Genomic DNA, 25,679 nt, shown 5'->3' on the forward strand with positions numbered 1-25,679 from the left:
TTATATGTATTTCAATAGTTTTAGGATCATTCTAACATTGCAAAACTCAACTTCCTTCCTCCTCTTCTTCCTGTGGTTCCTTAAATTAATTTTTTACATTTCCTGCAGATTCTAAATTAACTAAACTTATTCGTCTACTTTAAATGTATGCTCTTATGAAACGGCAGGTTACTGCAACAATCCCGCCAAGGTCCTTATCTGTTTACAGTTTGTTTGTAAATATTCAATAAGCCATTTCCATTCTTTTGTTTAAAAAGTTTGTTATTTTGATTTCTTATTTTTTTCCGGTAAGTTTCGCCATTTCTGCATATTCCCTAAGTTTTTGTGCCCATTCTTCTTTCATTGGAACTTCCTCTAGTCGTGGTTTGTTTTGCTGAGTTTATGGCTTACTGTGGCACGTAAACGTGGCCAAGCATTGGTTTGTGTCATCTAACATTGGCTTGCTGTGCCCTCACCTGCGGTGTGAATATACGGAAGAACTGTGCATTGCCGCAATGACCAACAAGGTATTCTCTTATCAGCTTGCTGCAGAAAAAGGGTGGGGAACATGAACCTTATCTGTGAAGACCTTTTACTCCTCTTTGCAAGATCCTTGGGCAGCAGCAGGGTGGTGGCAACTGGTCCAGAATTCCCCCATTCTCCTATTCACAGGTGCCCCCAGCCCATGAAAGCTCATATACCCTTTCTGCTCTTTCTTCCGGCTGCTCAACTGCATCTGTTACAATTGTTGACATGGTTTACTAACAGCAAAAGTGATGCTTTCAATATATAGGCATTGCTAGATATGGGTAAATGGCACTTGATTTTTTTTTTTTTTTCATTTATCCCATATATTTTATCCCAAAATTGTTTTTTAAAAAATCTGCTGCAAAGCTGATGCACAGCCAGGCTAGAGAGGGAGAGTTTGGAAGTGGATGGAGAAAGAGATCTGTTGCCAACAAGAACGAGGAAGGGAGAAGAGATGTCTCCAAAATGAACCAATGATCCACTCTAAGCAGTGTGTGGTTTCATTTGAGTCCTTCTCCCTTTGTCTCTCTGACCCAGGCAGGCAGCTTGGGGGGGGGGAGGCAGCCTGAAGCAATTAAACAAACTTAAAATTGAGTCAGGATGCCAAGTTTAGGCATAACGAAACACAGCACAACGCAAGTCATCTTCAAATTATATTCTCAAATTTGCTGGCCCCAAACAACCTTTGTTTGTGTGACCATCACGAGAACACATTGAATTTGACAATTTGTAGAGTTTTGCATTCAGTGGAATCGTAAAAGTGTCAACAGTTATCCCGCTAAACTGAATGTCTGAACACAGACCACCACCCTCTTCATTCAGAGAATGGCATGAAGGTGCTTGGTGTATTAGTTTAGCTTTGCAGGCCTGGGCTTAGTGAATAAGTGAGACAGATGAATCCAAGTAGAAAGAAAATCCATTTAGGGAGAACATTCTACCTCAAGGTGTTCCACATCTTTTCAATAACATTCACTTGCTCTTTTCCCCAAAACGATGAAGATTTCTGGGATTCTAACTCAAAAACATATTGGGAAATGTTATTTCTAAGGATTTTTTCTCCACTCATAATGTTTTGCTCCCAGGAGGTGTAAATATAGAGTGAGCATTTTGCTCTCTTTTCTGTTTTGTTTATGTTTGAACGCTCCAGACTGTTCTTCTAGGCCATCTTAAAAATACTGTAGAAAACAGACTTGGAAAATATCAGCAAAATAAATAGAAGCAGTCAAAACAATAAGTTTGTCTCCCCAATCCCCGCCCAAGAATGTTCCCATGTCTAATATCTGCTAGATAAGGAAAACTGTAGTTCTATATTTAAAATGTTTGTATCTCATCCTTCATCCAAAAGTCTCAGGACAGGGAACAGCAATGTCCATTAAAAAGCATCCTCACAGAATAAAATTCACAGGTGAAAATATATAGTCTATCAAAACCTATCACACCCAAACACTACTATCAATCTTCAAAGCATAGAAAGCCACATTTTAAGGTCACATCTACATGACACTAATGATAGACACCAGCCAAATTTCAAGGGGCAGGGCATTCCAAAGCTGGGGTGTCACAACAGAGAGGGCCTGCCTATGCCCCAATGTCAGATCTTAACTCCCAGGCACGATTATACAGTGAGAGGCGATCCTTCAAGTTAGGAGATCCCAACTCATACAGTTATGTCATTGTTAGGCCATCAATTATGTCACAGACCAAACAGATACAGAGCTCACTTGCAGATATCCATGTCAATCAAAGTATCTACCTAGTAAAAAAACCTCGACTTATCTGAATAGCAGGGTTAAATTAAGCCACAGCACAAGGAACAGCAAGTTGAACCTATTGGGAATAGGTGTTCAATACCAATCCATCCAATAAAAATAACTAAAATCTACAAATCCAGAAGAGCAGAATCAAATAACTATCTTAAAATATACAATTATAGTACTACACATTTGTATGTCTAACTTGCCTTAAAGTTTAATCCAATGGTTCTGTGGCACAAAATTACGAGCATGCAGTTAGATGCACTGTAAAAACCGATCCATGCATTTCTGTGTACAAGAAGTGTGGAAATTTTTATTGTAATATTAAAGAGTGGAACCTACTTTTTAAAAGGGAGGTGCGTAAGAGACAGCAGCAACTGCCTTGGAAGTACACTTAGTCCTAGAAAGGCATTCTAACCAGATCTGAAGCAGCTAGACAGGTTTCATATTGTTGCTTCTGCAGGATTAATTTCCTTTAAGTAGCAGGAGGTGATAATGGTCAAAAGCCAGAGGTCCACACGGTACTCAAACGCCTGAACGGCAGAGAAACTCATCACATCAAGCAAGACGTCCTTTCTGATACTGCTTGATAACAATCCAATGACCTTCTAATACAGAGACAGATTCCTACACCAAGATTTTCCAGAAGTACAGCCTAAAGTGTACTGAAACAGCAGCTTCAATAGCTATCTCTACAGTAAAGGACAAAAGAAACATAGAAAAGAACCCCTATTGGGGTTTTATGCATAATAATAATAATAATATTTATACCCTGTCCATCTGGCTGGGTTTCCCCAGCCACTCTGGGCAGCTCCCAAGAGAGGACTGAAAACAGAATAAAACATCAAACATTAAAAACTTCCCTAAACAGGGCTGCCTTCAGATCTCTTTTAAAAGTCAGATAGTTGCTTATTTCCTTGACATCTGATGGGAGGGCGTTCCACAGGGCAGGGGACACTACCGAGAAGGCCCTCTGCCTGGTTCCCTGTAACCTCACTTCTTGCAGGGAGGGAACTGCCAGAAGGCCCTCGGAGCTGGACCTCAGTGTCCAGGCTGAACAATGGGGGTGAAGACACTCCTTAGGTATACTGGGACGAGGCCATTTGGGGCTTTAAAGGTCAGCACCAACACATCAAATTGTGCTTGGAAATGTACTGGGAGCCAATGTAGGAGCCAATGGTCTCGGAGGTCGCTCCCAGTCACCAGTCTCGCTGCCGCATAGGACAGCTGCATATTCCTGCCTTGAAGGGCAGTACATGATCACTACATGATCCTCAGGGTCTCTTCCCACTCTAAAACTCTATGATTCTATTATTAAGACCTTAGAAAGAATGCAAGGCTCCCTCTCTCACACAAAATATGTTATTTGGTGCAATCAATAGTTTCAGAAGACAATAGCTCTTTCCTGATGTGTAGCGATAATGCCCATGCAAAAAAAATGTGTGGAGCAGGATTGTCTTACTGTCCCAACTCCACGTTCATTATTCATCAATGAAGAGAGGCTATTCCTGTACCAGCTGTATTCTGGAACCCTGGAGAATGCAGGGAACGGGAGGCATCATACCACTCTAGCCATTCATTTGGTTCCCAGATGTTTCAAAAGGGCTTAGATGCATCATTGGATGCCACCTTTCCAGAAGGCCCTTGGAGCTGGACCTCAGTGTCCGGGCTGAACGATGGGGGTGGAGACGCTATTGGTTGTCCCAGGATAATCCTCAACACAGGGGTACCTCGGGTTACAGACACTTCAGGTTACAGACTCCACTAACCTGGAAGTAGTACCTCAGGTTAAGAACTTTGCTTCAGGATGAGAACAGAAATCGTGTGGCGGCAGCGGGAGGTCCCATTAGCTAAAGTGGTACCTCAGGTTAAGAACCGTTTCAGGTTAAGAACGGACCTCCGGAATGAATTAAGTTCTTAACCCGAGGTACCACTGTATACGTCAGCGCACGGGTAACAGGACTCTTTTATCATATTTAGAAAGATAATTCAGAGCATAGGCCCCCTGCTAAGTGTTTTTGTAGACCAGCCCTTCCATGGGCACACACACAAAATCCAATCACTTCAATTCTCTTCACACCCTGAAAACTGCAGCTTCATAACCAAGTGGGTTATGAAGGTGCATTGAAGTCAGCGCAGGTTCTTCCCAGGGAAGTGATCAACCCTCCTTCCATTGGGAGTTCACACTTGAAAATGGGGCTTTCCATGGAAATTTTGCACCAAGGAAAAATACAATACAATACTTTATAACATAGCAAGACCCGTTCTGCAGACAGGCTACCAATTCTTGACGAGTTCTCTCTGTCCACAGTTACACACCTCTAGAGCAAGCGAGACACAAGATACCAGGCAAAGGGTGGAAAAGGAGAAATAGCTAGCAGTGCCCAACAACAGAAGTACTATATTCCGTAACACTAACAAAAAATAAAGTTCAGTATGTTTGGTATTTCTGTTGGCAGCCTCTTTTCCCCAATGCTGCAAACTGCAGTTATTTAAAAATACACCTCAGGCAAAAAATCCTCATCAACATCATCATACGATCTCCACAAGGAAGTCACGTTATTAAGTGTTAATATTAAGTTTGCTCTGAATATTTTTGGCATCTGCATTGCAACAAGGTTGAGCTTAGAGTCAGCCCCCTTTTTAAAGGATGCACGTCTTTTAATATGTATTATATACGCACGCACACTTTTTATTTTTCATTTTGTAAAGTTACAATAAGGAAAAACAAACTATCAAAGGCAAAGGCAATCCAATAAGGAGAGAAATTATAAAGACACAGTCATACAACCGTAAGTGGGGAGGGAGAGAAACTGTTCCATATATGAAGTACAAATGTCTGAGTGTCTAGTCTGTTACTGCCTGGGAAAGGCTCATTTTTATACACTGCAACAACTGATAGGTTTTCCGTCCATTGAACCACTGGGTTAAAAAGAAGCACATATTGCAGAATCAAGCCTAGTATCTCAAGAGAGAGGGTTTTTGCCATTTTAGGAAAGCAGCTACATTGCAAATACAGTGGTACCTCAGGTTAAGTACTTAATTTGTTCCGGAGGTCCATACTTAACCTGAAACTGTTCTTAACCTGAGGTACCACTTTAGCTAATGGGGCCTCCCGCTGCTGCTACTGCGCGATTTCTGTTCTCATCCTGAAGCAATGTTCTTAACCCGAGGTAATATTTCTGGGTTAGCAGAGTCTGTAACCTGAAGCGTATGTAACCTGAGGTACCACTGTATGATACCACTTCAATTTGCAGGTGTGAGCTCACAGTTTCGAATGCCCCCTTAACATAAAAGACTCCAGAGCAAGCAGAAAACTAGGAGACCAGGGAAGGGCTGGGCCTACAGACTCTTTCGCAGATGCCCTATTTTTTGTTTTGCTTGCAGGGAGTTCCTCTGGTGGGCGAGTTCCTCCACATGCAGCCAGAAATCATACAGTCCATTCTACCATATCATTCTGCTGCATGCATAAAACAGACCTCAGTAAATCTAGCATATCTACAAGGGTAAACGTTGATTTCTTCATCCATCAATATAATGCTTTTGCTTCCTGCTGCGGAGCATGCTGCTTTCATTCTACTGCAGAGATGAATAACACCATAGACTTCAGGCTTATGGGATCTACTTCATTTTTCTTACTAGAACCTAATGGTGATCAATTCATGGAGAATAAAGCTATCTGCAGCTACTTGTCATGATAGCTGTGTACTGCATCAGAGGTGGTATGGCGGTGAATTCCAGTTGCTGGGAAATCCAGGCGGGAAAAGGGCTATTGTGCTAATGTTCTGTTTGCAGGCTTCCCATGGTTCTTTGGTTGGCCACTTTGAGAACAGTATACTAGAACCTTGGTGTGTGTGATAGGAATTTTGAGGTCTTAGATATATGGTAATGTTCATAAGCGTACCAACCAAGCACATACATAGATCAGCACAGGAAGACCGACCTGGAACCATTTTGATTCCTAAACTGAGCAAATGTTTTCTCTGTAAGATCAAAGTGGGAAACCTCCCCATTGTCTTTTCCTTCACAAATCCTGTCTTAAGGGTATGTCTGTGTTTGAAAAGGGTGTGAGCCTGTGACCTGGCCCAGGAACTAAGTATTTATCATTACAAAAGACTGGCCAGGCTCCCCAGGATATCCAATCAACTAACCTGCCAGACAAGAGATAAACAAGGACAGGAGAAAAACAACATTCAAATTTCTCGCCTTTTCTGTGATGTAGGTATGATGTATCTGAGGGGTGGTCTTAGGTTCCACCCCTTCTGTGATGTATGTATGATGTTTCTGGGGGTGGTCTTGATCTACAGGGTGGCAATTTCAAAAGTCTTTATAAGGCCTTGCGTGCCATTTTTCTGGGTTCCTCCTCCTCTCCTGCGGATGAGGGGAGCACCCTGTTGCAATAAAGATCAAGCTTACTAGCTGCTTTGCTTCTCAGTATTCTCTGGTTGGCCTCTGTTATCTTCTCCTACCAATAGGGAACCTATGTAAGGACTCTATATGGGCTCTTGAATACCCCATAAGGGAAAAAGGGACATTTTTATTTACAACATGTGATCCAGCAGGGCCTTCTCAATAGTGGCACCCACCCTGTGGAAGACCCTCCCTGTCAGATGTCAAGGAGCTAAGTAACTATACAACCTTTATAAGACATTTGAAGGCAGACGTGTATAGGGAAGTTTTCAACGTTTAATGTTTTATTATGTTTTTGTATACAGTGGTACCTCGGGTTAAGTACTTAATTCGTTCCGGAGGTCCGTTCTTAACCTGAAACTGTTCTTAACCTGAAGCACCACTTTAGCTAATGGGGCCTCCTGCTGCCGCCGCACCGCTGGAACACAATTTCTGTACTTATCCTGAAGCAAAGTTCTTAACCTGAAGCACTATTTCTGGGTTAGCAGAGTGTGTAACCTGAAGCGTACGTAACCTGAAGCGTATGTAAGCCGAGGTACCACTGTATGTTGGAAGCTGTCCCCAGAGCAGCTGGGGCAACCCAGTCAGATGGGAGGGATACGAACAATAAAAGTATTATTATTTGCTTAAGATCTATCAATCAGTGCCTGATGCAAAACTGCACACACTAAGAATTCCAGAATTCCAGTTCCAGATATGAACAGAGCTCATACAAAAAATCATCCCCCAAACTTCATTCATTTCTGCAGTTTAGTGTAGGGAACGAGGGGAGTTAACTTTGCTGCTGATATGGCTAAAACAATCAAGAGTCAGGAATCTGTGCCGATTTACTACGAATCACGCCAGATCAAAACCTACTTTCTGCCAGCCCCTGCCTCGTAAGACAAAGCACAGAGTGCAGCATAATTGAAACTGGCCTGCCTTGAACAGGATCAAAGAACATGGCCTTTAAAAACCAACAGTATTAATGACTCACAGAGGCAAATCCTCATTTTCAGATCAAGCAGAAGGTTAAGTCATAGATTTTGTTTTCTTTAAAAAAATAAAAATACCTCATATACCCTTTTTGTCCTCAGCTTACAGAAGAAAAGGCAATTGTGTGAGAAGAGATGGCAAAAGATTCCAGAGTAGCAGTTTCTACTTTTATCAGGTTTCAGGATTACCTATTAAGTATCACCTACTTGAACTGGCACCACCCCAAGAAGATATAAACAGCTTTCCCAGAAACACACCGCTTCCATCTAGCAGCCTACTTGAACAGACTTTTGCATTTTCAGGTGATTCGTTCTCATCTCAGAATTTGCAAGAGCTCAAAGGAAACCTGGCCACAGCTTCCGACCTAGACTACAATTTAAATGCACAGCAGGATTACCTATCAACACTCTTGGGTACCCAAAGGGGACATTGAAGCTGCATTTCGCAGGGAACTATCAACCACCTCGGCCTCCCACTGAAAGGGGTGTTCTGAAACTGAAGGGAGCTTCAGAAAAAAATCATAATTACGATACAGAAACCAGCTGATCAGAATCCCGCTGGTTGAGCCTGTGATAGGAATTTTATGGTCTTAGATATATGGCAATGTTCATAACCGCACATACGTAGATCAACACAGGAAGGCCAACCTGGAACCATTTTGATTCCTAAACTGACCAAATGTTTTCTCTGCAAGGTCAAACTGGAAAAGTCTCCCCATTGTCTCTTTCCTCACAAATCCTGTCTTAAGGACACATTTAAGATATGAATAGGGTGTGAACCTGTGACCTGGCCCAGGAAATAAGTATTTTATCACTACAAAAGAATGGCCAGGCTCCCCAGGAAATCCAATCAAGTAACCTGCCAGACAGGAGATAAACAAGGACAAGAGAAAAACAACATTTAAATTTCTGTGATGTAGGTGGAATGTATCTGAGGGGTGGGTCTTAGGTTACACCCCTTCTGTGATGTATGCATAATGTTTCTGGGGGTGGTCTTGATCTACAGGATGGGAATTTCAAAAGTCTTTATAAGCCCTTGCACAGCATTTTTGTGGGTCCTCTTCCTCTCCTGCGGATGAGGGGAGCACCCTGTTGCAACAGATCAATAAAGATCAAGCTTACTAGCTGCTTTGCTTCTCAATATTCTCTGGTTGGCCTCTGTTATTTTCTCCTACCAATAGGGAACATATGTAAGGACTCTATATGGGCTCTTGGATACCCCATAAGGGAAAAGGGCATATTTTTTATTTACAACAAGCCCAAGCCTTTAAGCATATCTAAAGTACCGGTAATTCTATGGAATTACCACCTCTGCCCTTTAAAATAAGGTTTGCAGCGTGTGCCTGCAGCCCAGGGTGCCAGGGCCAAAACATCCACATGACTTCTCTGCAAGACTTTATAAACACTGGCAAATATTTCTGTGTGAAGAAGTTGTCTTCCAAGAGTTGGGTGCTTTAGAAAGAGACAGGTTTCTTTTATACAGTGCCATTCTGTGCTTGACCCAAACTAAGTCTTGAAACAATCCCAAAAGGTACAACTGTTCCTCAAGATGATAATATACTCTTATCATTCAGTGCTGAAGTGGCTAAGATCAAGCTGCACAAACGTCAAGCTGGAAATGGGCTTTAGGAACTGATAGTCCTTAATTTAGCATCCTCAATCACATTCCCTCTCTGCTGTACCTTCTCAATGGCCTAAGACAAGGGGCTGGGAATTTCTGTCTACAGCCACATCCCATATTCAAGAAAGTTAATGAGTACTAACACAACTGAGAAATAAGCATGGCCTATCAATTAATTTATATGAAAGTGAGGGCAGGCGGGCAGCATGCTCCCTGTAATAAAAGGAAAATGCCCTTGTAATAGCTCTAAAAGCACAACACGTTAACAAATACAACACCTTGGGATATTTTCCTCTTGCTTCTGCCATAAATTTATATGACTACAGAACAAAGTCAAACTGTTGATGTCTGGATCACACAGATATTTGGACAGGGGCATGGTGGAAGCTAGTAAGAATGTTCATATCGCTATGTCAGTTCTACATCAACATTTACTAGATTATGCCATAGCTGTCAACCTTCCCTTTTTTGGGGGGGAAATTCCCTTATTCCAGTGGCATTTCCTGCTGCTTCCCGCTTTGTTAGATATCCTGTAGACTGTCCCCGGGACAGGTGAAAGTTGACAGCTATGGATTATGCCACCCAATTCCGAAATCATTGATTTTAATAGTTTCTTCTCTCGGAGAGGCAAATCACACTTCTCTTTTCACAACAGACACAAGAACCGCTGTCAATTTCCACGGCTTTCTGCAACAAGACAAACATGATTTAAAGCGCCATATTGGGCTTGGGCCAGCCCAAGACTTTTTGCCACTCAAGGCAAAGGACAAGGCCCCCACCCCACCCTTTTCCACATACAGAAGCGGAATGAACTGATGGAACAACCTCCTCCACAGCACCCAAGGGCAGCAAGCTATCTTAGGAGATGCAGAACAGAGGAGTTTAGGAAATGCAGAGGGGAACAGGTGAGAGAGCTTTGAAGAAAATATTTGGGCCCTTCCACTGCTGTCTCCAGCACCTGCCATCATGACCTGAGACGGCCACCTTGTTCTCCCTAACGGGGAGCCTTAGCACCTGTTTCCACAGCCAGTTCCGCATGTGGCAGCCACACAGAAACATTTATTTTATCTGTGTTCATGCCAAGCTCAGGCAGCCCACAGTGAAAGAGCTGCTTGCATTCAGCCACCTGCAGAGGCCTAGGCACATCACCTGGAAGTGGTTTACAGAGGCATGCTGGAAGCCAAGTTGTGGGCCAGCAAACAGATAGACATAACCATCTCAACACAAGCAAAGAAGAAAGCAGAAGCCAACATGTATTTTCTGAGGCTGACATGCGCTAGATAGACCTAAGTGTGTCTGAAACACACATTTGCCGGTAAGAACCTTGGCTTCTATGGAAGCCAGAGAATCAAAGAAGTCCTGTATTTGTTCACTAAATGTCTCTAGTGACTTCAATAAAAGGGGAGAGGCTGCATTCAAGTAGCCAATATGCTCCAGAAGGCCAGCATCGCCTGGCACATGTATTTGTTTATGATTTCATAAATTTTATATACCACTCGATTGTAAAACAAAACAAAAAACCCTCAGTGCAGTTTCTAAGTTCACTCACTCCACCCAGTGAAGAAGCATCAGCTGGTCAAAGTTCTGCAGTAGTTTTAATGCTCAGCATGTGTCAGAAATTTCAGATAACAGCCATGGGGGACTGCAACCCTGCCTAGAACTGGTGAACTCTTGGACCCGAGAGCCACGTACCAAGACTGAGTCCCAGTTTGTTGGCCTAGTTTATTTTAAACTGCATTCTCACAATATCAGCCACAAAGATGGCTCGTGGCAATCCATGTGCACTGCAGAACAGCCACTGCCGTAAATGGGATACTTAATACCAGAGACTTCGATCAAAATGTCAATAAAAACACTTGGGGGATGAAGTGCTATACAAATTGTAAAAGCAGTGGGATTTGACTAGCACAGGGATGGCCAAGCAGAACATTTTTAAGGTTCAGGTGTAATTTGAATATTCATAACCCCTCCAAGCACCTGGAATTCCTTACTCCAAAACCAGATTCAATGACATATAAAAAAGAGCTTGTCCATGTTTACGCTTCTCCCATGCATAGAAATCATGGGAGAAATCACTTCAGAATCATACTTAATAGTAAAACATTATTGTGTTGACAAAATCATAATTACTCAGTGAGATTGTTTAGGTAAGATGAATTCACTTGGAAACAAATCTGCAGCACTTTTTCTTCCTTCCCTCGCAGGGAAGCAATTGTGCAAGGGAGATTTTCCATCAATTAATCTGGGAGGCAGCAAGAGTAGGCATCTATATTTGCAGGTACGAAGACAGAATGCAATTGTATTGATGTATGCAAGCTAACTCGCACTATAATCAAATTAAGGGAAATCAGCGGTGGGTGGGCATTTGCAGCCTCTACAGTATTTCAGCAACACACACTTAAAAGTTAGTTGCTTGCTGGTGCCTTGTGATCTATGTTCTCCATTTAACGTGTTCCACGGGGAATAAAGATCACGGAAACCAGATTGTGAAGCCATGTTACTCAGCAAAGACAGGGCCAGCTCTTAAGAGATGCTGCACATCTGCCAAGTCACAAAATCAGGTATCCAGTGTGGTGCTCTCAGGATTCCACAATGGGATTCAAACTCCCATTGTTTCTGATCACTGGCTGTGCTGGTCCAGCAACATTTGAGGAACACCACCTTGGGTGTCGCCGGCTCAGGAGTATACCAAGTTCCTCCGTCTCCCAGAGGTTTATCCCTATTCTACCATTCTCTTGGTACCTTTCACACGACACATTGTAAACACACAACAGAATCCTTGGAAGCAAGTCTCATTTCGTTCAATGAGTAAGCAAGTATAAGGTGTCTTCCAACACACTATTTTTTCTCAGGGAATGATGGGAGTGAAGAAACAAAGGGGTGGACTCAGTTAAACAGTTGTGCTAATGGGACTTCCCCCTTCACCTGCCCTGTGCCCCCCCAAAAGGGTGTTTGATGAACTCCCAGAACAGCTTTCACAGAGAGGAGATGGGAGATTGACAAGCTGAAATATTTGCACCGGTGCAGGGTTTCCCCAATTTAGGTCTCCAGCTGTTTTTGGACTACAACTCCCATCATCCCTAGCGAGCAGAACCAGTTGTCAAGGATGATGGGAACTGTAGTCCAAAAACAGCTGGACACCTAAGTTTGGGAAGCACTGTATGGGCAGAACAATTGCAATCACACAACTCGGAATTCCACCATAACCCTAAGAGAAGAAACTTTTGAGTGAATGGGACAGTATTCAATATTTATAGATTGACCGGAAGGGGTTACAACAGTGCTTAGAATTCAAGTTTGAAATGCCTAGATCAGCCTTGCAAATACATGCACAGGAGGTGCTATGTTAGTCATTTGTAGGCCTAAAAGCAAAACAGAACAACTGGTTTACAGAAGCATGCTGCCGGATCACTCAGGCAATTACTCACCACTAGCGATGAGGCAATTGGCTGTTTAGATGCTTGACCTAGATGCTGTTTCGACAAGCCAACACAAGGTCAATGACCTTAGCTGAAAGTGAGCGGCAGAGGCCATTCCTCGTTTAAAGGAAGAACTCCTCAGTGCGCCTCATAATCGTCTATTCATCATGGTGTGCATCACCCTTCTCCAATCTAGAATCCTTCAAATGTTGCTGGACTACAGTCCCCATCATCTCCCGCCAGCACAGACTACAATCAGGGATTATGGGAGCAGTAGTCCAAGAAAAAACTGGAGACACCAGAGCAGGGGAAGCTAGCCTACATACTGATTTCGTCATTTCCCCCAATCTATCTTCACATCTTACACATAAACTAATATTAGTAATAATTTTATTATTTATACCCCATCCATCTGGCTGGGTTGACTTGCACTTATTCCTTTCCACACTCCTGTGTCATGTTCCAATGCCACAACCGTGCTGTTTTCATGGCAATTATCTGCATGATTCTTGCCTCTGTACAGCAGGCCACATTCCAGCCACAGAAAAGCAAGTTTTTTCCCTACACAAACACATGCACAATCTCTCTATCCCTCCATCTAAGCAAGCAAGAGGCAATATCAGAGTTCAATTACACATTCCAGCCTGGCAAAGGCACCCTAAGAGAGCAAAGTTGGAGAGGGACGTGGCCTGGGGCCAGACAGAAAGGCCTGCCACAGGTCAATTTGCCCTTTGAAGGGTGGGGTGGAAGGCAGCAGTAGTGCTTTAAACCTGTATTTCCCATCCAAAATGTTGCCAGGCTTGAAAGCAGCTGCCTGCTTTGGCAAGGAGGAACTGTATCAAGGCAAGCAGGCGCGAAAACTTCTGAAAAATATGAACAGTGCATTTTTATCACTGATGGGCCACAAATTACCTACCTTAATATGGGACTACAATGTGGGCTAGTTCTGAAAGGGGCTTGCAAGGCTGCATTAGTCAACGTCACAATAATGAACTTCTTCTACTACGCTCTTTGTAATAAAACACACAAGCACTTTTATCCGTGACAGATCCCCAGTCTTACACAAATTTATACCCGCGGCCAGCTTTCTCCTGGCAATTTTCACCATGGCTGCATCTCAACCAAGGAGCAAGACCTCACTGTACTAAATACATTTCCAATAAATCGTCCTTAGGATTGCACTGCAACTTGAATCAGGATCATGCCCAGTAAGTACAATAAAATCCAGAGTTGCTGGCTGGTCTCCTGTGTGTTGCAATGCCTCACTTATTAAAGTTTTGAGCCAAAGATCAAATTGGGGACAACTGACATGTGCCTTGACAGAACTCAGTCTTCAGTGAAATGTGAGATTGCATGGAAAACGTGCATAGATCAAGGAACACAGACAACCTTGTTATATTTCTATCCACCATGTGCTATTTTACAGCAAGTTAACACAGCCAAGCAAGGAAATTTCTACCCTAATAAGCAGCACGACAATCCACAAAAATCACGTGGGATAGGACTTTCCAGTAAATGTCTTCACCACCCAGTAACCCTTTGCAAAGACAAGGCAACTTTACCTCTTCCTCTTTTTAAGCCCATTTCTATTAGGAATGTCAACTTTTTATATACTGTATTAATAAAAAAGAGTTTTAGTCTTCACTTGCGCAACTTCAGCCTTTTTTTAGAATTCTGAATGAAGATGGAACGCCTCCTCTCAAGGGTGATATAACCGGCTTACAATCTATAGCTCATTGTTAGAAGGGAAAGCTATCTTTAATGTTTTCTTGGGAACGTCCTCAAATTCTGTATTACATAACACAGTTAATATGCCATGGCCAAAATGTAGACAAGTGCCGTGGACAATACAGGTCAGGTACCTGTGACTGAAAGCAAAACCACAGTAATTTGATGAAAGGCAAACCTATCTAGTACAGAAAGAAAAGGGATGGTGAGTGGCCTTCAGGAACCCTATCATTTTGCTCATTCTCATTTCAAATTATTGGTGAATTTTTATTCATCTACAGCCCTTGATATCTCTCTTCAGTGCTTCACATGTCCAGCAATCGACAACTGAGTTTACTGCATCATTTCTTGTCCTTTCCTTAGTTCTTCCAGAACGATTCTAACTAAAACTCCCTATTTCTCTTTCCATAATCTTGGGAAACCACTTAGCAGCATTTTCCCCCTCCCTTCCATTTAGAACAGGAAGCACACTCTCTCACTCTCTCTCTCTCTCTCTCTCTCTCTCTCACACACACACACACACACACACACAGATCATGAACAAAATGGCATCATCATTTCAAACTTTAAAAAGAACACAAGCTGCCGCCTTATAACAGGCCAGACCATTGGTCCAAGTAGCTCAGCTATCGTCTACAGGCAACAGCTCCCCATAGTCTCTCCCAGCCCTACCTGAAAATGCTGGGGACTTAGCCTAGGGCTTTCTGCATGCAAGACAGCTCTGTTTTGTAAACACAGTTAATTCAGTGAGTCAAACACTTAGCCATTTTTAATTCAGGTGATAGCCCCCAGAAATGTGGCTACCAAGTTTGAATAATCTTGTGAATAAATGTTAGCCTTTTCCTACAAAAGTTAAACATGCAACCTGAAAACACAAAATGGTAGCAGATTGCCCTCCAAGACAGGGCATGTCTGTGGCTCCTAGAAAATAGTGTGTGGTATTTCTAACAGCTCAGTGCTATGCAGAGTTAGACACGGTTAGGCCCACTCAAATCAGTGGCCTTAAGGCTTAAGCATATCCAACTCCATATAATAATGAGCTAGACGTATGCACAAATGTTAATATTAGAACAAGTGAAAAAATAGATTAACTATACAAATGGGACATTCTAAAACTGACCAAAGCATCTCTTGTGGAAAGTAGCCCTACAAGTGGAAAGCAAGACAAAGTGACAGTATTTGGGGAACCATTCAAGAACACATGGAATATATAGCTTTACTGATGTCATGGTTGTGAGAGGGACTTGGTTTGATTTATTATTAAGAAAACTTTGAAGTATTACAAAGCAATAGGTAATAGTATCCATGTGAGAAGTTCAGCAAGGATTTGACATAAAATGCCTTTCTGCATCTTTAAAATCAGAAGTTACAAGTGGGACTTTTGTGAGATGGTGCCACCAGAAATGGGTTGAAATGATTTATCTGGTACAGTATACATATTTGTCGATGACATTAAAAGTTAATTGGTATTCTGCTTATCTCACGGAACTTTAAAAGCCACTCTTTAGCCCGGGGGCAGGGGAGAGTTAAAGTTTTGGTAACTAAAAACTGAAGTTTTACTAAAGTGACTGCATATTTGATTTATTTATTTTTACTTCACGTTACCAATTTGAAGTGTTTTAGGAAACACAGAGATAGCTGTGCAGGAGGCAGGATTGCCTGAACAACGTCCCTCCTACTTCTACGGCCTTAAAGCTTTAGAAGGCCAAATCTTAAATCAGAAAGGGCTCCACAAGCTATACAATCTAAGCAGATCAAAATCCAATTCAGCTCTAACAACTGAACACAACAGCATCCATATTTGTGAGGAGCCTAGGCCAGTCGCCCCTCCCTTCCCTTGCTGGTGCTCAGACATTGCTCACTGCCTGAACTCAGATGTATGTAGTAAGCAGACACACCAAAATAGACCAATCCAACACACAGCAAAAGGAGAGAGGGAGAGGGAGAGAGAATATCAGGTGTTCTTTTGCCATTCCTGTGGCTGAACACAGCAGGCCTATAAACTTCACCCACAAGAGAAATAAATCAAAGCCCTCCCATTAAACCCACTTGTCAATACAGCAAGGTTGCAGCTTGCTGACACCCCCAAGAAGTTGTGACTTTTGGAGTCTATCTATCCACATGGAACATCAGAAGAAGCTTTGCTTCTTTGCTATATCCATCCAAAATCTGCCCCATCACTGTGAGGCAGTGTTAGAAATGGAGATATTATAGCTAAGAGCTAAAGGGCACCTTAAACAGAGGTAACAGGCACAACAATGGAATGTCTAGGTGTGCTGTTTTAGAGCAAGAGTACAAAGCTGAAAATAAATGAACTGCAGCTAAAATCTTATGTTCATTTCCCACATGGTCTAGTCCTTCCCTTGCCCACCCTCCTAATATCCTTAAGAGGGTCTCTTCTCCAGTCTTCAGAAAGTAGCTGGAAGTGGGGAGGCAGGTCCTCCTTTCCTTCCACTCCGCAGTTTTAATCGGAAATCTCAGGCGCAATAATACTGCGCCCAGAACCCAGAAACGGGTAACTGAGGAAATTCTGGGTTGCAAAATGCGCCTAGAACAATGGGAGTTTCGAGGGAGATGGAACTTGTTGCCAGATCAAATTGCCTACTAACCCCATGAGGGCACTCTCCAGAAACTCAGCTATCCAAAGTCCCCTTCTACTCCGCGCTTCGCAGCTGTTTTGTTTAAAGGGGCGTCTTTAAGACATCTTTCTAAGGCACCCCTCCCTACCAGAACCGACGGCGCAAACAGAGGTTGACAAGCCCCCTCTTTGCAGCGATTCCTAAGGAGGGGGGCGGAATAGAGAACAGCTCCAACCTTCCTGAGAAGGTCACACCCTCAGGCCCAACCTTACTTCCTTCCCCAAACACCTGACTCGTGGTCTTCAGCAACACAAGGCTGCTTCTTCCTCAGGCGCTCCAAATATCTCAGGACCGACGGAAGAAAAGTTCCAGGAGAAGTGAGCCACGGTCCCGGTTAAGCCTCGCAGTCCCCAATTCCAGCAGCGCCTCACACACTTTCCCCGGGGTACGTGGGAGGGGCGGGGAAAGTGGAAAAAAAGAAGAAGAAAAGGCCACCCCTCCGCCACGGAAACGTCAACAAACAAGCCGCCCCCGCAGGCCAAAGTGAAAGGTTCAACACCTCCTTCCGAGGTGCAGCCCGGAACTCTCCCGTCGCGGCGAGAGAGCCCCGCCGCACTCTTGCTAGGCTCAGAGGCGCCCTCTCCGTTCCCCCAGCCTGGCAAAACAGGTGCCGGAGCCCAGCCTCGTCTCGAAGTCGCTTTCACCCCACCCCACCCCACCGACGGCCATTGCATCCCCTAAGCAGCCCCTACTCGCCTCTACTACCCCGGGCAGCCTCGGTGGGCTCGCCAACCCGCGGCGGCGGCGCCACGTGCAATCCCCGGGGACGCGCGGCGCCCTCGCTTCCCTCGTACCCCGGCGGCAAGCCGTAGGCCCAGGCCGGCTCTGCTACCTCGGAGGCCGGAGCACTCGCGCTGCCATCGGCCGCAGAGAGAGCGAGGCGAGCAGGCGGGCTGCTGCAGGAGCGCTTCTCTGCCCGGGCTCCTCGGCTGCTGCTGCAGATGCCCCTTGAGCTGCCCTACGGTAGCAGGAAGGCGGCTCCGGCTCCGTCCCGTTTACCTGATGTGCGGCAGCTCGTGGCATCGCATGGCGCAACACTGCCCGAAGGAGGCAGGCGGGCGGGCGGCTACGGCTCCCTCCCTTCTTCCCCGCGCCGGTTCAGTCGCCGCTGCCAGCCCAAGTCAGGCGGCCGCGCTATGGGAAGAGAGGAGCGGCGAAGGCGGGCGGGCGGCCGGGGCAGCCCCGCCCGGCGATGGGCTGGGTCTGCCGGGGAGGCCGGCTTCCCGGTTAAAGGCACACAAGGCCAGGAAGAGAAGGGCAAAACCGGCTGCACTCTCGCAGCCGACGGGGGTGCTGTCAGTTGCCAGGGCTTCGGTGCCGCCCGGGCGCCCCAAGATCCAGCAGGAAGGGCTGAGATTAGGAGTAAAAAAAGAAAGGAAGAAGGCGTTGTAAGCAGGCGCAGAGGGCGTCCTCAGCGCTGGGAAACTCCAGGCACAAAATAGCGTGCCCTCCCAACACTATTATTATTATTATTACTATTTCTCTGGTCAAAACAGGGGCGTCCTATTGCATCATCATCAATTTATTATTTATACCCCGACCACTCTGGGCAGCTTCCAGCATATGTAAAAACATAATAAAACGTTAAACATTAAAAAAAAAAAAAACTTCCATCTACAGGGCTGCCTTCAGATGTCTACTAAAGGTTGTATGGTTACTTATCTCCTTGGCTCAGGGGTCACACAACTCCATCCCCTCCAACATTTCTCCAATTAACTGTCAGGGGTCCTTTACCTTTACTATTTTAAGTCCAGTCGGAAAAGCGGGCTCAACAACTTTGCCCCCCCAAAAAAAGCCCATCAACTTTTCTGTCCGGATCTTCACTGTTTGAAATATGGTAACCCTAGACTAGCCCACATGCCCACCATTGGCAGTTGTGTGGCATCCATAAAGGTAAAGGTACCCCTGCCCGTACGGGCCAGTCTTGACAGACTCTGGGGTTGTGCGCCCATCTCACTCAAGAGGCCAGGGGCCAGCGCTGTCCGGAGACACTTCCGTGTCACATGGCCAGTGTGACATCGCTGCTCTGGCAAGCCAGAGCTGCACACGGAAACGCCGTTTACCTTCCCGCTGGTAAGCGGTCCCTATTTATCTACTTGCACCCGGAGGTGCTTTCGAACTGCTAGGTTGGCAGGCGCTGGGACAGAGCAGCGGGAGCGCACCCCGCAGCAGGGATTCGAACCGCCGACCTTTCGATCAGCAAGTCCTAGGCGCTGAGGCTTTAACCCACAGCGCCACCTGTGTCCCATGTGGCATCCATAGGCAATGGTATAAACTTGCCTTACCGGCATTCCAGAATTGCCAAGTTAAAAGGAAATAAAGGGGAATCAGGTCCTGCACTCCACCTGCACTATAACTATTTTGTCACTAGAAAGGTAATTGCTTATATGTATGTACTCAAGTTCTACTTAGTACAGGAAGTGGCCTGCCAATATTCTGGTTGCTACTTTGGCCCCCAACCCTCTATTAGCACCCCTGTGCCTTTAACACAGAAGTTCAACAGGTGTAGCTTTCTGACACAGTTTTGGAACTATAATATTTTTTAACTCAACTATAAGATTTTTTAATTCAACTGCTGTATTTCCAGCGAGCTATAAAATCAGTGGTTCTCAGCCCATGGGGTGTGTCCCATCCAGGGGGACACATGAAGATTTTGAAGGCTGGGGGGTGCTGTTTCCAAAAATATAAGTAAAAATATATATGATTAAAAGTCACCATCTTTCAGTCTTTATGAAAATTTAAACAATTAGGAGAGCCAGGTTTGAAGGCAAGGGCATGGGATTTTTACTTTAGCTAAAAGGGGACATGGGATGAAGAAGAAAAAAGTAGAGAAATACTGTATTAAAATGCACACAAATCCTGTCAAAGGGAATACATTTTTTCCCGCTGAGTCATCCTTCCTTGGGACCTATGTTTCACAGCCTTTCCAGCTGTGGTGATAAAAGCGGACTATTTTTTTACATCTAAATGTGATAGTTACGTTCTTGATTGATTATGCATAAATGGATAATTTGAAGTTACAAGTTCGTATTGCAGGGCTATTGCCGGCAGACATCCATACTCAGAAATCCCTGCTAAAGATGGGCTTGTAAGATTCAGAGGAGATAGGATTGATTGGACCTTGAAACTTGCGGCAGAGGCCTTTTCAAGTTTATGCAAAGGCGTCTCACTGTGTTCAGTGGGACTCGTTCCTGAACAAGTGTGTTTATGATTGCAGCCTTAGGTTCAAATCTCTCCCCAGCCAAGAAAAAACTGAGTGGCTAGGAATGTTATGATGGTGGTATTATTATGGGCTTTCAGCCAGTTAAAATAAATCTTTACCTTTAACTCGTTTTAAATATGCATGTGTGACTAAAACAATAGTTATGAAGGGGATGAGCATTAATGTATAGTTTTTTTAGACGAGCATTGGTTCAATCTAAAGGCCCATCTAGTCCAGCATTATTTTCTCAGGTGCATATAGGAAGCCCAAAGGTAGGATGAGTGCAATGGTTCTCTCCCAAACCCCATGAACTGGTATTCAGAAATTCAAGAGCATACTGTCTGTGTTTACCCATCATAACTGGTAGCCACTCATCTGCCATGAATTTGTCCAAACTCTTTAATTTAAAGGGAAGTCATTACTAAGTCCAGCTGTTGGGGGCTCCACATAACAGGTTCTCAGCAATCCATATCCTCTTATTTAAGGCAGGCACCTCATTTTGAGCCCCTTCACCTCAACCAGCTGCAGGCAATTTAACCTATGCTGAGTCAAAAGCGTATGTAAATAGATAAGGGACAAATAAAGGTGCAGCTTTCGGGGCTGCTCAGTTACACCATAAGGTAAAGGTAACAGACCCCATGACGGTTAAGTCCAGTCAAAGGTGACTATGGGGTTGTGGCGCTCATCTCGCTTTTCAAGCCAAGGGAGCCGGTGTTCGTCCACAGACAGCTTTCCAGGTCATGTAGCCAGCATGACTAAACTGCTTCTGGTCCAACAGAACACCGTGACAGAAGCCAGAGCACAAGGAAATGCCATTTACCTTCCCGCTGCAGTGGTACCTATTTATCTACTTGCACTGGCGTGCTTTCAGACTGCTAGGTTGGCAGGAGCAGGGACCAGGTAATGGGAGCTCACCCCGTCGTGGGGATTCAAACCACCGACCTTCTAACTGGCAAGCCCAAGAGGCTCAGTAGTTTAGACCACAGTGCCACCTGCGTCCCTGAGTTACACCATATCCTGTGCTCTGTCATGGTGAAATGGCAACCGATGCAGGGCTGAATACTTTTTTAATTCTCCTCCTTCCCATTCAAGCTAATGGGAGAGGAATTATTTGCTCTCGGTCGTAAAGTTGCACCATGGATAGGCTGTGGACTGGAGGAGTATAGAATCTTTGGTGCCTTGAACCACATTTCTCCAACGGGAGTATCACGGTTGGTTGCAGAGGGTTGGACTGGCTGACCCTAAGGGTTCCTTCCATCTCTGCAATTCTTTGGTGGAAGAGCTTTCACAAACTGAGTGCTCCACCTGCCGATTGGGATAATTCTCCTGGTATATCTCTCATTCTGGTGTGTATCTGGTGTTCTACCTGCGTACTAGGGCTTCTGTCCAATCCTAGAACCCCCTCAGCTGGCGATTTTAAGGATTGTGGCCTTAATGAATTTATAAATGCTGTTTAATACCACCACCCCGCTTAAGGATAAAACCTTAGGCTTCCCACATGATTGTGTCATTGGACTGTGTGGAATCTAATGGATAAGAGATACATCCCCCTTGGTTTTTATACCAATGACGGTCCGCAGTGTGGTTTATTCGAGTTACACATAATACAAAAACAGAGCTAATACAATAAAGGAAAATGTAGATTATTATGCAAATCCCTCGCCTTTTGTCTTGGACTTTGCGCACACGTAGAGATATGGGTGAGGGATTTGCATATTTTTGTTGAGCTGCTAGTTTTAATAGGCAGATAAAATTGACACGTTTAGATCTAATTCCTTCCAACCTTGTAGTCATTGAATTGCCAGCATGAGGCGGAAAATCACTCACAGAGCCAAATTCAAAAGCTGGTGTAAAACCAGAGGTTCCCACTGAAAGGAAAGGATTTTCTTTGTGAGGTATTTGCAGATAGGAAGATAGGAAGCTGCCTCATACGGAGACAGTTCATTTGGTCCATCCATCTACCACTGAGCTGTGGTCCTTTCTTTAAATTACCTTCCACATGTTCGGCTGAACATGCATAAACATCCCCCAAGACTGTGCCTATTCGTGGCTGCAGGCCTCAGCCTCATCCCTGTGTCCATATGGGCTTTGTCCGCACAATCACAGGTGCTGCCTCTTCACGGATACACAATTGTGCAATCAAAGCCCGCACATGTACATTTTGTATGCATGCACAACCCCACTCACCTTTAAATGTGCGTCCAGTTGAACATATAGAAGGGCCCAAGGTTACAGGCAGAATCTGAAATGCTGAATAGAACCCATGGAAGTTTGAATAAAATCTATGAGGTTTTCCCACGGGTTTAGTTGCAACCAAAAACAACAAGTTATCCTACTGCACTTTATAGTCGCAATCAAAGAGAGAGCAAAGCTCCATGAAAGAGATTTAAACATACTTACGGCAACTGTCTTGAGCAGAATCCAGTGCTGGCCCTACCATTGGGCAGAATGAAGCAACCATCTTGGGCAGCAGATACTCAGAGGCAGCAGAAGTGGGCTGTAGCTATTTCTCCTGAACATCCATCCATTCAAAGTCCACTTGATTTCTGGCAGTAGAATTGGGAGGAGTCACCATTTTGCCCTTTCCCGCAGGTAGCAAAATGTCTTCGGATGGTCCTGGCAAAATCATATGGCTACCAGCCGTCCATAGTCAGGTGCCCATGTCTTTTTAATGGGAGCCAACTGTTAGATTCCCTTATAAGTCGGGGGTCTTTCTGTTTCAGCGTTATGCCTATTAAAGATAGGAAAATTACATATACAGTGGTACCTCGGGTTACATACGCTTCAGGTTACATACGCTTCAGGTTACAGACTCCGCTAACCCAGAAATAGTGCTTCAGGTTAAGAACTTTGCTTCAGGATAAGAACAGAAATCGTGCTCCGGCGGCGTGGCAGCAGCGGGAGGCCCCATTAGCTAAAGTGGTGTTTCAGATTAAGAACAGTTTCAGGTTAAGAACGGACCTCCGGAACGAATTAAGTACTTAACCCAAGGTACCACTGTATTCTCTAGTTATGCTCCACTTGTATATTTGTAAGTAAGGCAATTATTACAGTAATATAATATCTCCGGTGTTTCCCCTTCAAAGGAACGAAGAACGACAACAAGATGTACAACCCACAAGTTCCGGGCTGCTTCTTACAAGAAAAAGGTTATCTGAAGAACCACCAGTGCTGAGGAGATGTAAAGTCCAGTGTTTGTGTCATTTGCAAGGCAAATGGACTTTCAGGTATGCTGTTGTATTGTAGAGTGGATCTGTCAAATGGATTCCAAAGTCTGAAGATAAGATAATCACATATGGGACTTTGACCTGGGGCTCAAACAAAGGGGTTGGGCACTCTTCCACAGCATACCTGCTCAGCCCCCCAACCCCCCACAAATTGAACTTTTTGTGGTAAGGAAAATGGACAGGGTAGAAATGCCCTGGAAAATGCAAGATAACAATCGAATGACGCAACATCATACAAGAACAGCTCCACAAACGGATCAGAACGAACGCTCAGTAAACAGTGGCCATTGTACGACCTCCCTGCAAACTTTGTGCAAGCAAATCAATATGAATGCTTAACAAACAGGTCCTTATGGAAGCAACTTTAGATACACGTAGCCGGTGTTTTACTAGTGCTGGACTTGTGTTTCTCAAAATGCAAAATGGCTGTTGGCACGGAAACATCAATTTATTCAAAGCCTATGGGGCTTGCAGAGCCATCCAGCCCCCCTTTGTGTCGGGCTGGGGGGTAAGGATTAGGTAGGTGTTTACCTGGGCTACCTCTGCCGGCTCCCACCAGCTTCTGGAACATAGCTGTCAACTTACAGATTTGAAAATAAGGGACCAGCAGCCTCGAAAATAAGGGATCAGCAGCCAAAATAAGGGATTTTCAGAGCACAGGTATGTTCAACTTCTGAGCCCTTCCGAGCCAAAGCAGCCAAATGAAGCCTCAAGCGGAGGTTCCCACAGCGCAGCAACCTGGCAAAGGGGATGCAGCAAGGAAAACCACCGTCACCTCTCCACTGGGAAGTGATGAGCAAAGGCGAGTCCCCAGGCAACGAGGCCGACTTGATCTGCACAAGGCATGCAAGCTCCACCCCCCAGTCGTTCTTAGACTCCTTATTGGGTGAGCAACGCAGCCAAGCAACACAGTTGGAGCCTCCCTTCTTCCTGGCCGGCAGGCAGGGAGAGAGACGAGCTGCTTCCTTTGAAACCTGGGAAATTTAAGGGACATCATCAATAAGGGACAGCAGCGGGACACGGCGCTTGGATAAGGGAGTTTCCCGCCAATTAAGGGACGGTTGACAGCTATGTTCTGGAATGACATCAGCATTGCTCTGGTAGCAATGGTGCTTCCCCTTCCGCCTGCAGGATCCCTGCCCACAGTGGCATGGAGAGGCATGGTTGAGCACAGCAATTTATCTGGTGGATGGAAACTGGGCCTGCTGTTCTGTAAAGCCCTGTTGGCCTGTCAGGTTGGACTGGGGATGCTAGTGTTCCTCCCTTTGGGTCTAACTACATGTGGTGGCGGCCAGACCATAGTCTCTGCCAAACAGAAAAACAGCTGGTGGGAAAGCATGCAAAACCCACCGGCCATTTCTGATTTCTGTGTTTAAACCATCTTCCTGCTCCTGCTTCTCCCGGGCTTTCCTGTAAGCTTTCCTCCTGGCAGGGTTTATTTCTGACTTGGGCTTAAGACAGTTGAAAACTACGTAGCTGGATTGTTGTTGGAAGGCATTTTGTACAACTGCAAAGCAGTTTTCTACTAAGCCGTTAAGGAATCCTGCAGCAAATGATGTTTACTCAAAGAGGAGCAAAGTATGCAGCAAAGAAGACTTCTGATCCCTTTGCCTTCTTGGTTCGTTTAATTCAAGATTAACATGAACACAGCAGCAATAGGATTTGATGTATTGCGCAAAGGAATGCTCAAAATTTTTTTTTTTTGCTTCGTGTTTTTACTCTTTTGGTGGGAGCTGCCCAGAGTGGCTGGGGAAACCCAGCCAGATGGGTGGAGTATTATTATTATTATTATTATTATTATTATTATTGGATTGACGCCATGTCCTTGCTGCAGTTTCTTCCTTACAGGGTAAAGCTTATTGGTGCTTATTTTTAAATCCATGTCATGTGATTTCCCTCTTGACTACATTATGAAGCTCCTTCTGAAATCAATAGATTTGTTCCTAAGCTTCATAAATTAACTAGTCCACAGACAGGAAACATTGACGATTATGTGGGTCTGGTTTGCCATGGAAAAGCAGCATTCAGATACCCACAGCTGAATGCACATCGTAATCATATGCATTCAGCGTGTGTCATTTTAGGGGCTGAAACTTAATTTTAGCAAATTTATTCAGTGCGGGGTCATATTTTTGTTTTGGGGTGTGAATAATTCAGTTTTGTGATTGAATATAACATTTAGTTTGGTAGGTCTACCA

At 44.6% G+C, this 25,679-nt stretch overlaps 1 protein-coding gene and 1 long non-coding RNA gene across 4 annotated transcripts in view; both read right to left on the reverse strand.

Annotated features, from left to right (window-relative positions):
- Nucleotides 1–18,195, reverse strand: part of TEX2 (testis expressed 2) — a 92,383-nt gene extending 74,188 nt beyond the window's left edge. Inside the window, exon 1 of one of the 2 annotated variants that reach the window (XM_081898531.1) lies at nt 18,052–18,195. The gene's annotated coding sequence lies outside the window, so the exon portion shown is untranslated. Of the gene's footprint in view, nt 1–17,884; nt 17,995–18,051 lie in introns of those variants that run through there. The other variant, XM_081898532.1, reaches the window with a different exon arrangement.
- A 3,610-nt stretch (nt 18,196–21,805) lies between these two features.
- Nucleotides 21,806–25,679, reverse strand: part of LOC309363055 — a 28,004-nt gene continuing 24,130 nt past the window's right edge. For both annotated transcript variants that reach the window (XR_014165201.1, XR_014165202.1), the window contains one exon: nt 21,806–22,985. This is a non-coding gene — a long non-coding RNA (uncharacterized lncRNA). The remainder of the gene's footprint in view (nt 22,986–25,679) is intronic.

The sequence above is a fragment of the Podarcis melisellensis genome, assembly GCF_964234715.1.
Source record: "Podarcis melisellensis genome assembly, chromosome: 2".
Classification (NCBI taxonomy): Eukaryota; Metazoa; Chordata; class Lepidosauria; order Squamata; family Lacertidae; genus Podarcis; species Podarcis melisellensis.